General features: G+C 37.0%; 1 protein-coding gene across 8 annotated transcripts in view; it reads right to left on the bottom strand.

The window, feature by feature from the left end:
- NR3C1 (nuclear receptor subfamily 3 group C member 1) overlaps positions 1-16,957 on the bottom strand; it is a 111,729-nt gene that overhangs the window by 88,506 nt on the left and 6,266 nt on the right. The window lies entirely within an intron of this gene.

Genomic DNA, 16,957 nt, shown 5'->3' with positions numbered 1-16,957 from the left:
GAACCACCTGAGGATGTGTTACACGCTGTCCCTTCTCCCACACTTGCTTGACCCTTCTCTGACCTCAACACACTCCAGCACCTGTTACAGCTAATCGTCTAATTACTGCACGTATCTGGCACCATGTCTCCCCAGGCAGATGCAAGCTCCTCTGAGATCAGGAAGAACTTAGGAGTTGCAGAGTGCCACACTGAGCAGTGGGAGGTCCCCATCAATACAGTCACTGACCACCGAACCAGCGGGTGACACTGGGGAGAAGCACTCTTCTCCTGCCGTCTCTTTATGACCCCCACCTTTGAGCACTGAACTTTACTTGCCAATTTCTCCTTCTTTCCAATTAACTATCCTTCTCAACTAAAGTTCCTTCCTCAGCATAGTCCATTTCTGTTGGTTCTTGCAAACATGTACGAACATGAAATCAACACTGAACATTTTGGGAAAATATCCCTGCATCTCAAATATGTTTGGAGAAGATGAAATTCACCTCCGTTTATGGTTCAAAGCAGTCTTTGTAAGGAAGGAAATAGGGAAATGTTGATCAAAAGGAAAAGCAAAGACTGAAATCCATACAGCCCAATGATTTAGTCTTAAAAACGAACAAATGAACAAACAACTAGGGGCTTCTAAACCAAGGACTTTTACTGTCCATACTGAAATATTTTCTCTATCATGAATCAAAAAAGTTGACCCAACCGTTCTTACAGTAAAGCATGATCAGAAACCTGAAAGGTAGCTACGGTGCAAATAGCAGCTGACTGCTTACGTTCACACAACTAGCTAATGCCAGAGGTAGTACAGTCTGTTTTCAGCGTTTCTGCTGAGAAACGCAACAAAAACCCCAGCTAACATTTCTGATTATCTGGATTTTGAAATATCTGGCTCTTTGCGTGAGTTGTGTGTGTGACCTTTTCCATTTCCTATTGGTAGGATGGAGAAAATGAAGTCATTTCTAGGTGTGACAAATCCCCAATCCAGTGTTAAGGCACCTGGTATGTCTAAGAGGGACCAGAATTCTTAAAAAATAAAATCTAGATTTGAATTGTATCTTTTCTTACAACTCTCATCCCACTAACCACAGTGACTCCTACCCAAGGACACTCAGGGGTTTTCATCTTAATTATGGGCCTCAGCCATTCTTTTCTTATAGGAAAATACCCCAGTGAGTAGTCGCTTCATTTTAAGGACACAAGTAGTCAATTACTCCTCTTTTCTTACATACTTTCCCTTTCTTTTTATTCCAAGGAAGTGACTAAGACTTGCACCCTGACTAAAGTGTGGGGAATACAATAAAAGCAATTTAATTTTGCATGAATAAAGCAATTATTTAAGTACTTAGGAGATACCTAGCCCTTTCTTTTAAACAGATTACACATGAAGAATCTGAAGTTCAGGGGCATCAACCACTACTGAGTGCCTAACAGAGAGGTTAGGTGGCTTATGTAGGGTTTCAGAAGGAAGTGCTACTGGAATTTGAACCCCAGTTAGTCTCTAAATCCCACACTTTTATCCTTTTGGTCACAATGACTGCTTTTCCACCCTGGGCAAGTTTCATAAGCAATTCAGAGTATCACCATCTGAAACATCAGAAATACCAAATGCACTCAATTCCTCTAACTACTGTGACAGATGGCCAGAAAACCTGACTCCCCCCACCCCTCCCAACAGTCAAGCCTGTGCACTCTAACTTGGCAGCTCCTCCATCTCCTGAATTCAGACTGGTCTTGCGACTTGGTTTGACCAATTGCAACATGGTGGAAGTCAGAGCTCTTTCTAAGCCTGGGTCTTAAGAAGCCTGGCATGCTTCTCTGCTGGTTCTTCTGGATCCCTGCTGCTATGCTGCGGGCAGGCTCTGGCGAGCCTGTTGGATAAGGACACGTGGCCGTCAGCCTTCACCGCCACGGTCACCCGCCAGCGGCCACAGACGCACTGAGCCTCGCTGACATCAGTTGAGCCTGGCCAGTTCACAACTGCCCAGCTGACCTGTCGACTCACAAGGAATAAATAAATGATTCTTATTTAAAGCTCCTGAATTTCGGGGTGGTTTGTTACAGACCAAATCCCACCTGACATAATACTCAAACAAATCCTTTCTGGAGAGAGAAAATTAAACAAAAAATTGTTACTAAAAGATGCGCTCAACATCTTTGTTGTTGATATAAAATGTGAAACTGTTGTTGATATAAAAATGTGAGATGTTCAATGAGTCCTTCAATACATGACTTAAATTTGCAAGTAAGGACGAAACATGTGACTCGATCAATTCAAGAACTTGCACGGTGCTTCAGTAGAGGTTAAGAACTGGAATATGGACACGAACAAGTGTGTGTGTGAAAATCGACACCCAGAAAGTGAAGTCCTTTTCACTGTGGGATTTAATTCATTCTCAATCATAAAAAACTAATTTTTAAGTCCTCTTTTGAAGAGGAAGAACTTTGGCATTGTATTAGGACTCTGAGAGAGTTAATATTCTCTTTAAGAAAGAAGCAAAGATACACAAAGAGATCAAATAAGCAATAACTTATTTATAATACCCCAAGAATTTGTCGAGAAATGAGAAGATACTCTTCCTCAGACAGTGTTTCTAATTTACCTTAATCAAGTTCCTAAGAGGTTCAAGTAGTAGAAGAGTGACTCTAGAGAACACTGGTGAGGATGGGGCCGGGGGGTGGGGGGCAGGAGTGGGAGAAAGCAAGACAGGAAGCACTCAGCACTCATTTTAACAAAACATCACACATGCATTTTTCAGTTCCTCTTCTATCTTATGGTCAAAAAAAAAAAAAAAAAAATCTGATAAAGGTCCCAGAGGTTCAAGTCTCCAAGACATAACTATAATTACTTAGTCTCAAAGGTAAGATCATGATGAAGCTAGTTTACAAACTACCAATTTATGGGGAAAAAAAACCCACAAAACTTAAGAATAGGGTGGTATGGCACGAGGGACAGGGTCGTCAAGCATGAACCTTTGGCATTAAGGAGCAGTCTAATCTCAGCCACCCTACCCAAAGTAATGGTGACATTTTGTGAGAGCTGGTGAAGTGTCAGACACTGTGCCAGGCACTTAGCATGCATTACCTCACTGTGCTTGTCTTAAAGGTGAGGGAAAGGAGGGTTCACAGGGTTATGAACTTGCTCGAGGTCACAGAATTCTTATGAAGACTCATACCCAGAGAGTGTGACTGCAGCCCTAATTCTGACCCACAATACTGTCCTAATTGTACTAGGCTTTGGTTTCCTAGGTGAAAAATAAGGACTGGATATCAAGACTGGTTCCCATTGGAAATTTAGGATTCTGTGACAGCAAGAGGAGCACCTCCTTGTGGAATGTGTTTTGGATAGGGACAGGGATTGGCACCTTCTGCTTATGGTATATGCTAATATTGGCCACTCTATCTACTCCTTTGCTTCTACACTCAGATACAGAAATGGTGAAGCTGGTTTGGGAAACAAGTCTACTGCCCACGAGCTGTTCACCCCAGTCCGCTAGCCACCTCTCTGCAAAGGTCTGGTTGCCCCTGGCTTTCCGTGAAGTGCCTAGCAGGGCAGACATTAAATGAATGGATAAAAACTCCACAGCCTTGGCTGGAAAGAGCCTGAAATTGGCTACCACGGTTTTAATGCTTCCTACAAATCTTCTAAATGTACACCCAAAGACCATAAGCTCCACAAGGACAAGAGACTACAGGCCTTACTTCCTGCCCATCCTTTGTACTTTGAATTGTGCCTCACATATTCTAACAACTTAACTCAAGAGCTGTTTGTCACTGGATTGTTGTCACTGGCTTCCTACAATTCCAAAGTGCCCTAAAATGGGTAAAACATATGCTTAAAGGCAGTATTTGCTTCCTCTTCTGTATGATTCTTTGTTCAAATAGCCAGCCACGAAATACACAGAGAAACCAGTATTAATTCAACAACTATTTATCGGGTACCTACTATGTGCTAATCACCAAGTGGGCAGCTGCCACAAGATACCATCAAGGGGGATACAAAAAGTGAGGGGGGATGCGCAGGGCTATATAAAGGAAAGTGTAGAAAGTAAGTGGGCATTGAAGAGGTCTAGAAGACTCCACAATGTTAAAAGCCGAGAGAAGGAGCTTGAATTGCAGACCACCACAATCCTCAGTTCCAGCATATGGCACCGTGGTACGCCGTCATCAATTTTAGGATTTGTGGCAAAAATGTTAGTAGTAATCACTTTTGTATTTTCTTTGTAAAGAAAAAAAAGCAAACACTGCCAGATTAGACTGTGGTTTGCTGTAATCCCTGTGAAAAGTAATTTGGAAGTACACATTAAAGATGTAAATATACATACCACTAACTCAGCAACCGACTTTGAGAGGAATCTATCCTTAGAAACCAAGTTGCTGCATGTTAAGTATTCATAGAAAAGGATGTGTACGGGAGCCTTGTTTGTAGTGGCAAAACTCTTTCAACAACTGGAATGGAATACTCTACAGCTGTTAAAAAGAATGGGATCTACAGGTGTTGATCTGGAAGGATGTTCAGGACGTACTGCTGGGTGAGAAAAGCAAGTTGCAGAGCAGTTCTGTTCTTATTTACAAGCAAACCACCCAGAGGGCCTTACATATGTGTGTTTATGCTGATATGGTGATACAGACAGGTGCAGGATAAGGGGGGAGACAGGTAGGAATGGGAGGAAGAAAGAGGGAAAGAGAGGCGATGTGAATAAATTTAGTGATTAATGTTTTCTTGGTAAATTTTACTGAAGGGAATTCTGCCAGTTTTTTGCCAACTTTGAAAAGGCATTTGGAAAAACAATAATAAATAAAAACAATTTAAAAAGAACTAGTTCACAGACTATCCCTATAAATTCACTTACACACAGAGCTTCTTTCCTGGACAAGACAGAAGAGCACGGAGTTGTACGAAACTGTGCAAAAACCAAACCCTCCAAGGGTTCTGAGTATTCATGGGGCTCCCTGCCATGTGCCACAGTTGTCATATGGGTCATAGTGGAAGGAACATGAAGAACCATCGGCCCATGAGCAACAGAACCACAGTCATTTTTTGATGAGGTAAATAAAAGTGAAAGCGGTATCACAGGAAGATTAATTTGGCAGTACAGTGCAGAATGGATGGAGAAAGGAGAGGTGGAAACTAAGAAAATAAGAGACTACTGAAGTGCTAAGAATTCTAACTAATGGATGGCCAGAGTTTTTCCTGGTGTGCTGACTTCTTAGGGAAAAGAAACTTAATTTCTTCCTGGTTTCCAGCCTTTGTCTCTTACTCCAAGCCCAACCTCAGGGTCTCAGCGGTCTCAGGAGTGGGTTTCTTATTATTCACTTCAATATTTTAATCTAAATTTCAGAGGCTGACTACGCTTTTAAATTTAGGATTTCTTCTTAAAAAAAAAAAGAAAATTATAAACGAATCACTAGTTTTGTTGTTTTATTTAGGGATTCATTGATTTCTCGACTTTGACTTCTGACAATGTTTACATATTTGAAGGACCGGCTTCAACAATGATTTCTTCTTTTTAGGATACTCTGTTCTGTCTCTTCCACCCCAGCCGACTGGACAGCATGAACTACTCTGTCTCCACCCTGTTTAAACCTGCTGCCTCCTAATTCTCCAGCTATTCATTCAGTATCTTTTGTGGCTGCTCTCTCTGGATGCTTTCCAGAGCCCTGTCCTTGGTCCTCCCCTCTTTTTTTCCTAAACACTAAAGCAGTTCATTCTTAAATGACCTCATCTGATTTCCTGGCTTTAGCTAATACCTACTTACCTTGCATTTTCTTTTTTTCTATGACTGTCTTGACCAAATTAAGCTTAACTCTCCTACAACTCTTAGTAGAAGAGACAGCTTATCTTACTAATCTTTTGAGTTGCTGCTATATACCATAGGCGCAGTAAGACAGACCTATACGTAGAAGGCAAATCTTAAAATGTAACTAAGTCAGAGAAGGGTAATTTAGAATTCAGGCAAAAATAAGCTACCTCTTGGAATAGTCAGTAATTACATACGCACTTACATGAAAAATGGGCACACTGAATTCTTGCCTGACTTTCTAAGTCAACACAAATGCATATATTAGATACCTGCTAGCATCATCCCAAATCTTAAACAGTGGAAAAACACAAAGACAACAGCTTCTATTATGAAAGGTTACTATCTTGAACAAGATAAATAAAAGAAAGCTAAACCTCAAACTTCCATTTACAAGCTTTGGTTACCCCAATTTGTTCAATGGTAAATGTACCAGAGTTGTTCTAAGTCAGAAAGTATGAAAAGTGGTCCATTTCAAAGTCATAAAGCAAATTTCAAGAATGACAACAATTAAAAACACATTTGCTTTATGTCTTCTATGTATACAGAAGCACTCACAAATCTTGAAGCCAAAAATCTGAAGAAGAAAACCTGTGCTCTAATTCCTCCTAGTTAGGCTCACGGTCTGCTGACATTTCTACTTCTCTGCAAAGATGGAAGTGTGATCCATGCCTACACATCTTCTTGGTATATATGTCAATTTTGTTTACTGGTATCTTCACCATGGATTTGCAGAGGTCTTACTATTTGCTAGACAGGCATTCTTCTACTTGCTGGGGTACAGAAATACAGGACACTTGCAGACAGTATCTCTGCCCCCATGGAGCTTGTGGTCTAGCAGGTGAACCCGTAAGACATACACACAATCAGCCTAACATGGAAGGCAAGGGAACAGTGTGTGAAATGTACTGCTTCACACAGAGCAGTCTGAGAAGGTCTTTCTTATGGAGTTGACATTTAAGTGGAGACCTACATAAAGTGAGAGAATTAATGCGATAAATGAGAGAATGAATGTGGGTATCTGGGGAAAGAAGATTCCAGGCAAAAATTCCTCAAGTTTGAGCTCAAGCATGGGATATGCAGAAAGAGGACTATGCTTCTAGAGCATAAGAAGCTATTAGGAGTAACTAGAAAGAAGGTGTTTAAGGCCAAGAGTGTGTAACCTTAGGCTATGCATTAAGGGTGGAAATCATGTTTTCTCCCTGTCTTATATCACATAATATATACAATGACAGTATATATACAGCAATTTCCTTCCTAAGTGATTGAAAGCTCCTGCTGGCTCATTCTTAACTATACAGTCCTCATCTGATGAGCTCATTCGTTTCATCTTTTCCTTCCTCTGTCTCCGATTCCTCGTTAGCACCCCTGCGCGCCCCCCCCATGCTTTTTTTTTCCCCCAAAATAGCAGACTCAACTTCTGTTTCCCATTCATCCACACACTTTCCTCTTTGAAGTCTCAGTCATGCCTTCCTGAGGAAGAGTTTAACCTCCTTCAGGTGCACATTTCAAAAAGCCAATTACACAGGGGCAAGAGGAGGGAGAGTGGAAGAGATACAGAGATCTGGTGATAGACTGAAAATCACTAGACTGCAGCGTGAGGTTGGGGATTTTCATCTTCTTCATCTCTGTAGGCCCACTGCCTAGCTCCATCAACATCTGCGGCTGCTAGTGCAGTTGGGAGAACCTTCAATCTAGATGGTGTAAGCTAACTTCCCACTCCACCCGTCTCAAGAATTCCTTTCCCAGAACATGCCTTTGTAATTCTTCCTCCTGTTAACACGGTGTAGCTAGGCTGCTTATGTATTTCCCAGTGCTCATACAGAAATACTTGGGCACAGAAATATCAAATTTAACCGGATGCTGGAATTGAAATTTAGAACTTTCATTTTCCTTTTCCATGGATTTCTGACTTCTAGCATACCCCTCCGGCTCCGTTTACTGTTTTCTCTTTCAAATATGTCTGTGGTAGTTGCAAAGCACTGTGCTACTCTGATAAATGACATATGAATTAATGTCTAAAATACAGTGAATTAGAGATTGTTTCACCTATTTTTACTTTCTCATTATTTTTTTCTTATATTTTAAAATCTAGAACCCGTATAGACTGCACCAACACCAGACCATTGTTAAGTGCTTAGCAATGAGAAACATTTTCTACCTAATAGGAAAACAGAATGTAAAAGAATGGTTACAAAAGTTATATCCCATTAAGCATGCCAATGTATATATCTTTATGAATTCCAAGGTTGGAATCTTAGCATTTTGTAAATAATAAACCTGACTAAATTTAGAAAATAGTGACAACTAAAATTCTCTTAATTTTTTTAAAGTACTTTCACTATGAGCAGGACATTTCTATTCAGGTTATAAGGAATAAAGGAAAATGTGTGAATTAACATGTGAACTTTATATTGTAGCTTTAGCTCTCTATTTAACTACTTTATGGGTGTAAATAATTTGAGTGTACTTTGAGTTCTTGCTACATTGATTGTCAGGTAGTTAATTCCTTGATACATTGAGGATTGAAATAGGAAATTAAGAGGAGATGAGGAATCACATGTAGGAGCTTACTTTTTATTACCTATTGTCCTATTTCCTTTAAGTCCAAGGGAAAGACAGGCACCTTATTTGAATATAAACGTGAAAAAAAAAACAGGCTTAGCGGTGAATACTATCTATTTTTTCTATAGTATGGTAAGAAAAGAGAACACATAAGCTATTAACATAAAGCTCCTGGATAGCTTAAAGAAAACAAATCAAACCTTAACCACCGAGCACCATCCATTTCAAAATGGTCACCTGGGAAGCTAGGCATTTATTCCAGGGAAATTTAACACAGTTTTAAACATCTATAGAAATACCTACCTGCATTCTTTTAAATAACCTCAACGAAAATAAATGTTATAATGTGTGAAAGGATTAAATTTCTAAATTTCTGGAAATACTGAAATCACTTGGAATCAGAAAAAAAGGTAAAAGGTAAACCATGAGGCTAAGGACATTTTCTGATGAAGCAAGAACATTCAAGTGTTACTACAGTGTAATGAATCCAGTTTCTTTTATGGCTTACAAAGTAGATCTGGAGGCAATTTTAAAAGAGGGATAATATGTAAACCCTTCCAAGGTAGAGGCTTAGAAATAAAACATTCACTTTGGGTTCCTGTTTAAGATTTTACTTATTTATTTGACAGAGAGAGAGATCACAAGTAGGCAGAGAGACAGGCAGAGAGGGGTGAGGTGGGCTCCCTGCTGAGCAGAGTGCCAGATGCAGGGCTGGATCTGAGGACCCTGAGATCATGACCTGTGCTTAAGGCAGAGGCTTAACCCATTGAACCACCCAGGCGCCCCTGGGTTTGTTTAAAAACAACAAACAAACAAACAAACAAAAAACAAAAACAAAAACAAAACCCACAAAAAACAATGTATTTTATAGTCACACTTTGTCCTTAATAAACTCAGCTGAATTCCAGATGACAAATTTCACATAAAGTTCTAATTAAATTTTTTTAATATTTCCTTTTAAAAAAGCTGCCTACAAACTTAAGTTATATTTTACATGGGCATGTTTACCATTTTAAACTACCACTTAACTGTTTTCTGCACTTGATTCTTTGTGATATAAAAAAAGATTTATAACTTTGGTTTCATCCATCAAATTTGTTTTTTTTGTTGTTTTATCACTTGATCAATAAAGAAAAAGTTATTAAATGTTGTCAAGTAAGTTACCTAATCCTCCCCAATGTATGCACTTAGGACAAATTTTGGTATTCAATATAGTCAGAAACTCCTTTCACACAGCTTTGCTAAATATAATAAACATGAAAAAAATCTGAAGCTATTAACTGCATTCTAATATTCAGACAAATTCAAATTTCTTGGTGAAACTTAATGAATCTCTGCATAAATCATTTTGTAAGAATACCAGACAATAAAACATCAAGGGAACCTTCCAGCATTTATTAATAAAAACCTAACAACGTAGCCGCTGTTATCAACATGCTATTGAATTTAGATGCCATATCTAATGAACAACAGAAAAGCTAACAAAAAACCAAAACTGAAAAAAAACTAATGTAAATACAATTACCTTGATGCTTAAAAGCTTTAAATATAGTCCTTATGGAACTGGAATCCATCAACCTTCAAGGATCACATATAGTAGACCCCGGAAAAATCTTAGTGACTGAGGAACAGGATATGCCTGACACAGGCACAGATGTCCTCACGTACTTAGCCAACGAGGGTCATGCTGGTTTGAGCCAGGAGACTTGGCAGAGCTTTAAAAATTCCACCTTGAATTTTTATAGTGCTTTTTAATTTTCAAAGTAAACATCCATGCACAAATTCTGTCAAGCAAAAATGCTGGGCACTCTGTATCTTACAGAAGCTGAAACTGTCACAGAAAACTTTAAGGGACTCTACAAACATACACGGGGCAGTAGAGGGTTCATTCTGCTTCTCCTATATATATTGTTTAAAGATTCACTGATGACAAACAAAAACTTGTAAAGACCCATGGGAAATTTCTAAGACAGTGTTAAATATTCCCCTTCAGATCAGGATTAAGTTTTTCTGACTATTCTTTTCTCTTGAAATGTCTCGCTTTCTCACTTGTAAAATTAATAACAGCTGTCTTCTGTACCACATAGATAATGACAGAATCAATAACCTAATGCAGAAACTACAATTACAAACCCTCACTGGCTGCAAAGAAGTTTAAATGAGATGAATGCATACAAAGAAAGCACTTAGCATGGGGCTGCCACTTACACACTCAACATTAGTGGGGGAGAAAAGGGTTAAAAAAACAAAACAAAACAAAAAATATATATATTTATATGTGTATATATACATATGTCTATATATATCTATATATCTATCTCTCTCTATAGGAAAGGATATAGACACTGTACATTTTTTAAATCCAAACTAGTTGATTTCATAGCAACTTTTATAGAACACCTGGTAATCTGTATTATTTTTCAAGTCTCTAGAAACCAGATGTTAAGAGAAGCCTGCTAGGGAAGTTTAGACAACAGAGAATGCGGATAATCCAACTCAGCAACACCACAAACTAATTCTGCAATGTTTCTTTAGACATTTTCTATGGGTCTCATTTCCTCATTTGGAAAAATGAGAATGTGGGAGCAGATGAGCTCTCAAGAGCCTTTAGGCTCTATTCTGAAATCATTGTACCCAGCACATAAAACAAACTCAGAGAACCGGACAGCCCCACCTCTCCAGCTCTACCAACAACAGTGTTTACCCATCATATTCTATGTACCACCAATTACACTAATTCTTAAAAAAATACCAAATCCCTGTTCACTTTTGTCTTGTACTTGATAATGAACAAAAAAAATCAAAATAACCAACCTAAGTGTGCCATTCCCTACCCCACTGCCTCCTTCACTAGTGATAGATTGAAGAAGATTATAGATTTTTAGAAAAAGAGACACACACATGCGTCAAGAAAGTACTTTGACTCCATAGTATCTAATCACTCGAGGTCAAAGACTGGCTCTGCTCAGCCTTAGAACTTAAGTCGTCTGATTTTAAGTTTAGTTCTTTCTTATTTAACTAAATCAAATTGGAAGGAATTTGAAGGTTTTTTTTTTTTTTATAAAGTTTAGTGATGGTGATAATATAGAATCCATCGTTAAATTAGAATAATTATATTTTAAAATGTAAGAATTTACAATAGATTGAGATATCCTTAAAAAAGGTAACATAATTGTTATTTAAATCATTTTAAAATTAAAGAAGCTTTTATCTTTTATATTCTTTATAACTACAAAGCAAAACAACATTAAAACAACAATAACAAAGTCTGTCTATAACAAGCTGGTAGAGCTTTAATGTTTGGCATGTGATGATCATAAGGTCACAAGTCACTGCACTGCCCCAACAGCATGAAATAATAAATCAGGAACAGAATTGGATGTCATTTCAAAATAGCTTTAAAAAATTGGCTATCAAACACATTTTCATAATAGCCACTGTTAAATATTAAGGATAATTATGAAAACTAGAAGAAAGGCTCTTTTTTTATTATAAAAAGGAGTAAAAGTTAACATTTATTGCAGCCCACTATGTGTCATTCAGCATATTCAAGTGGAACGCTCAAAATGTTAGTTACAAAAATAAAAATTCATGTAAGACCGTGTGCTAAACATCTGCAACTAATCCTATCATTAAACCTTTCTCTCCATACACACACACACGTATGTATATATTTTAGTGCCTTACAGAATGAATTTAAAAAATTCTAAAATAAGAGGTACTTTCACTAAATTTATTGATTAGACACTATCTTACGTATCTTGATACTGGCTCAAAAGTGTTTTAAAGCACTCAAAATTAATATTTGAATGACTCTGAATAAGTATGCTTAAGCATACAGCTCTACCAAGATAACGGATTAATATTTAAAATTGGCCCAGAAATAAAATTAGGGGATCACAGATCACACCCTTGCACTCAGAATAACTGGCATGAAGGACTAGACTGAAATACAAATAGTTGTAATGACTGTACAGTAATACAATAGTTGTACAGAACCCCCTGATTTATTCTATCTACCTACCACTGAATAAAAATTCAATTACCTCAATATTCCAGCAGAAAAATACACAGCCTCTGGAAATATGTTACTAAAGAAAACGGCTGCTTTCTACAGTCACATGACAGTGTGTATGGGAAAGTGGAACAGTAAATACAAAGTGGTTCTATCAATGTAAGATCATGACTATTTCAACTTCATTGCAGTAACCAGATTTTCATTGATTAAAGAGCAGATAAAGTAAAAAGGGACAAATATGAACTTGATCTTAGCTGGAATTATGTAAACAGAATTAAAATGTCCACTGCATACTTGTTTTGGTAAGGTAGCACAGCAAAAGACAACAGCGGAACTCTACACACAGTTAGGGCTATACTGCCACCGAGGAGCTTGAGGTTTCCACCTCAAATGGAAGCAGCTCAATTTTAATTCTGCTTAGTGCACAACCTCATACCATAAACACATCCCCACGTTTCTCTTCAGTCCTCTGAATTTCTTGACAGTTGATCCAGACTGCTGGTTTTCGGAAGCGTTCTTGGGTACTTCTAACCCTAACTATTTCACACTTCTAGTGCTAGTGCTCCTCCCTCTCCCACCGCTTTGCCTCCAAAACCCCTTAATTCACAAACTCCCCGAGAAATCTTGCATTTAAGGGACACATGCGATGGCAGTAAAATAAAGACGACAGCCTGTCAAAATTAGGTCTTTGGAGGTTGAAATCACTGTCTACAACTAACTTTGAACTACTATAAAATTGTTTATTTTCTAAAATCTATACTTTAATGAACAAAATGAAGCTAAAGTCTCAGTTAACAGTCACATTCTAATCCAGTTCGGCATAGAAATGATCAATTCAAAGGGAAAAGAACACTCAATGGATTTTTTTCTTTAAATAGAAATTCTCAATAGGAATATTTTTATTTACTTGAAAAATACAAAACATAAGCAGAATGAACCAGAAGAAAATGAGAGCAGTTGGCTCTTTGAAACTACAGAAATAAGAGCATGGGCTTTTAAACCCTTCTGAAGGGTCAATAATCAGGAATTGATTTTTTCTTTTTCAGCTATAGCTTAATTCAACAATAATATTTCTTGAAAACTCTTGTGCAACACAATTCACTAACATGTACTCTGCCTGACTTAAACGTGGAAGCAGGTGCCTGTTAATATGGCAAATACCTGTAAATACTACCATATGCAATTACCGGAATGCCTATTTAATTTGCTCACGTAAGTGACAGTACATAAAAAGAACTCACTGCTAATTAAAACTCGGTGTGATCTTTTTAAGCAAGAAAAAATATGTTTTAAGAACTATGCCCCAGACTTTTTTAAACCAAATACAAATTAAGATTCCCTAACAACTAGGCTATTTCAATCACCTGCAGGCCAGAGTGGATTTAGACTTATATAACCAACCAATTAATACAGATGCTCTTTCACATTAGGTACTCATACTAAAATAAACTCTTTTGATCCAATCTCTCCTTCACTAAAATCTCTAAAGGCCCCTACAGTGATCTCCACCCATATATGAATTTCATTATTAATACAATTTGCACTTAACCTACATTTATGCAAGGTATGTTACAGAGTAAGTCTTTCACAAAATTTATACATTCCATGATATATTTAAAGTGGTCCAACTAAAGTATCTGTAATACCAAGAGACAAAACCCTAACAGCATCACAGTACACATTATGTACTGTATCAATTATACCAATATAATGACCCAAGAAACATTTTAAGAAGTAATTTCAATAAAATATGACCACACGCCAATCAATTATTTCTACATCCCAGGCATTCCACACTAAATTGACACACCTGAATACACACACTACTTTTTTTTTTACTAAAACAGTCGTAATAAAGTACAAGTGTTAAAAATGAAAAAGATACTTATCATAAAGCTAAAAATAAGTATGTAAAATAACCTAAAGCAAATCTCTTTTAACATGAAAGCCAAAAAGACAATGAAACACTCACTGCCAGAAGCTTTGGAAGGAGAGGAAAAACAAAAGGTAGGAAGTTAATCAACTATCCTTTAAAAAGGGGGGTAATCACAGCCAAAACAAAATCTCTTCCTTATGCCTCTTTTTGGAGAAAACATTTAGCACGGCATTAATAGGGAAAAATAAAGGGGGGGGTGGACAGAATTTGCTTCGCTCATCCTGTGTTTGTACAGGTCTTCAATTTCATTACGTTAATAAAATTGGACACGGATGCAATTAATACTGACAGATGTTTAAAATCTACATAAATGTTCAGAGCTTTATAAATCAAAGCCCTCTGCCCTCCACAGGACTGAGTTTACAAAGTCATCTTGTACCATTCCTTCTCTTCAACAATCTTACCCTTCACAAGATGGTCAACCTTTTAACACTCAAATTTCAACATAGTCCAAATAAAAGCTCTAATTCTACCTAAAGCCACTTTCTCCTCTGCCTCCCTTCAGCAACTTCACCATTAATGCTTCAGTGCAAAAATGTGTTTTCACGGAGGTTGTAGGTTTTTGCTAAATTTGTTGAATTTTAGTATTTAAAAATCATATTCAGCTAGTAGGGCTAGTTTATTTTACTTTAAGAATGTATGTGAATATCCCCATGCTTTCTCTTGTTTTCGTATCAATGAACTTAATCCTTACAAAGAAAATATCTGACTATACTCCACCACAACAGTCACAATTTTACAAATAAATGTGAACTGGATGCTAATGTACGTTGACAAATCCATAGGGGTTGCCTTCCCTGGCAAAACAGAGTGTAAAGTGTTTTGGTTTTTTAGCATTTTGAGAAAAAGCAATTTTAGGTGACAGCTTAAAAAGTCAAATTACAATTTATTTTTAATTAAACAAGGACTGCAAGTGAAGTTATTAGTGGCACAGAGTATTCTCAAGTCAGAAAGTCAGTATTCACTATGTGTTGTGGTCTGAACATGTTGATCACTTGGGTCACTGCTCATAGCTATTGTCTGAGGAGAACCACGGAACATATAGAGAAGAGAAAGCAACCAATTTTAGTTATATCAGGGCCCTTGTGTGGAAACAATAGACTGATTCAATGCTGGTTAGAAAAGAAACATTGTTTCAATTTACTTGGAAGCAGCTTTGTTCTGGGTAATCACAGTTCCCCATGTTAAGTTAATGCCATAAGGTATGAAATTTTCAAACATTAGCACTTATCCTGTATAAGATATTACACCTTTTCATTAGCACACAAACTACTGGTTATAATTAAAATCACACATCAGCATTAAATTAATCATTTCATTGGATATTAAATAATCTCTGAAGAGCCACATCATCACTGCTTTGCCTATCACCATAAGGTTGTTATAAGGCTCAAATTAAAAGTGAAGACACTTTATATGTAATAAATTCCTATGAAAGGCATTGAGGTTATCTTTAATGATTTAAGAGTATCTATGTTCATCTAAGACTTATGCCCCAGATCCCAGATTTTACAAGGCTTAATCAAAGTTCACCATGAATGAAAAATGGTTAAGTCTTGTTCTACGCCTTTTTTCTTTTTCTATAGTAAGAAAAATGAAAACAGTATTATGGTGATTATTAGAACAAAATGCATTAATAATCCCCAAAGAGTTTCCTAGGATGTATTATGTTTTGTACAATTACATGTTTTATAAATTAGTGTAATAGTTTCCTACAGATAGCTCAGTCCAATCAACTGCACTTACTCTTCAGGACAAGCACACCGAATCATTAATTCCACTGCCAAAATTTTGGGATTGAAAATTTAAAACACAGCATTTCTTTTAACATTTAAACACTACAGGGTAAGAAACACCTCAAATCTCATTACTGAAAACATTTTAAGTCTTCCATTCAGAATGACAACAATGAAAAGTTAAAGTAATGTTCTAAATAAAATATTATTATTATTTAAATAGATTACTAGATAGTTTACATGAAGATATACAAGAACCAAGGTCTTTTCTTTTGATAAGAAATGAGCCTTTTAAAGGAATAGAACATAGCCTAAACCTAAGTCTGAATGTTTTCTCCACAGGAAAACCCTCCTTAAAGAGGATAGAAAAGAGACACATCAGTGTTAGGATCGATCTTTAGAAGAAAAAGGATCTTAAAAAGAGTTTTAAATAAAATCTTCACTGACTAATTATTAGGAAAAATGAATACCACTAACATTAAAAAAACAAACCAACCCCCCCCACAGAAAAGCTCATGTACAGATAAATCACTGTGTACTACTAAGCCTTTTCAAAACAAAAAAACAAAACAAAAAAAACACCCAAAAACAACAACAAAAAAACACCCACAACAACTGATTAAGCAATCTTGTGTCTCTGCAATCACTTTTTTTTGTACTTCCTTCACATCACTGAAAATGTAATACAAAACTCAGTATTTATCTGACTTGGGGGCAGGGGGACAGGGGTAGAAGGTAGAAAACTTAACCTCTATCAACAGATACACCTAAATTTAGAATCTTTTCCTGGTAATTCCATTTTAACAGACTGTTTTCAGATCAAATGAAAATGTCACTATACGTATAAATGACTGAGAAAAAAGAAGAGAAATCAAATGACAGTTGAGAATCAAAGCTTGACAATGTTGGCCACC

Source organism: Lontra canadensis, unplaced genomic scaffold (assembly GCF_010015895.1).
Source record: "Lontra canadensis isolate GAN:19392208 unplaced genomic scaffold, GSC_riverotter_1.0 scaffold149, whole genome shotgun sequence".
NCBI lineage: Eukaryota > Metazoa > Chordata > Mammalia > Carnivora > Mustelidae > Lontra > Lontra canadensis.
This window is presented reverse-complemented; position numbering and strand designations above follow the sequence as displayed.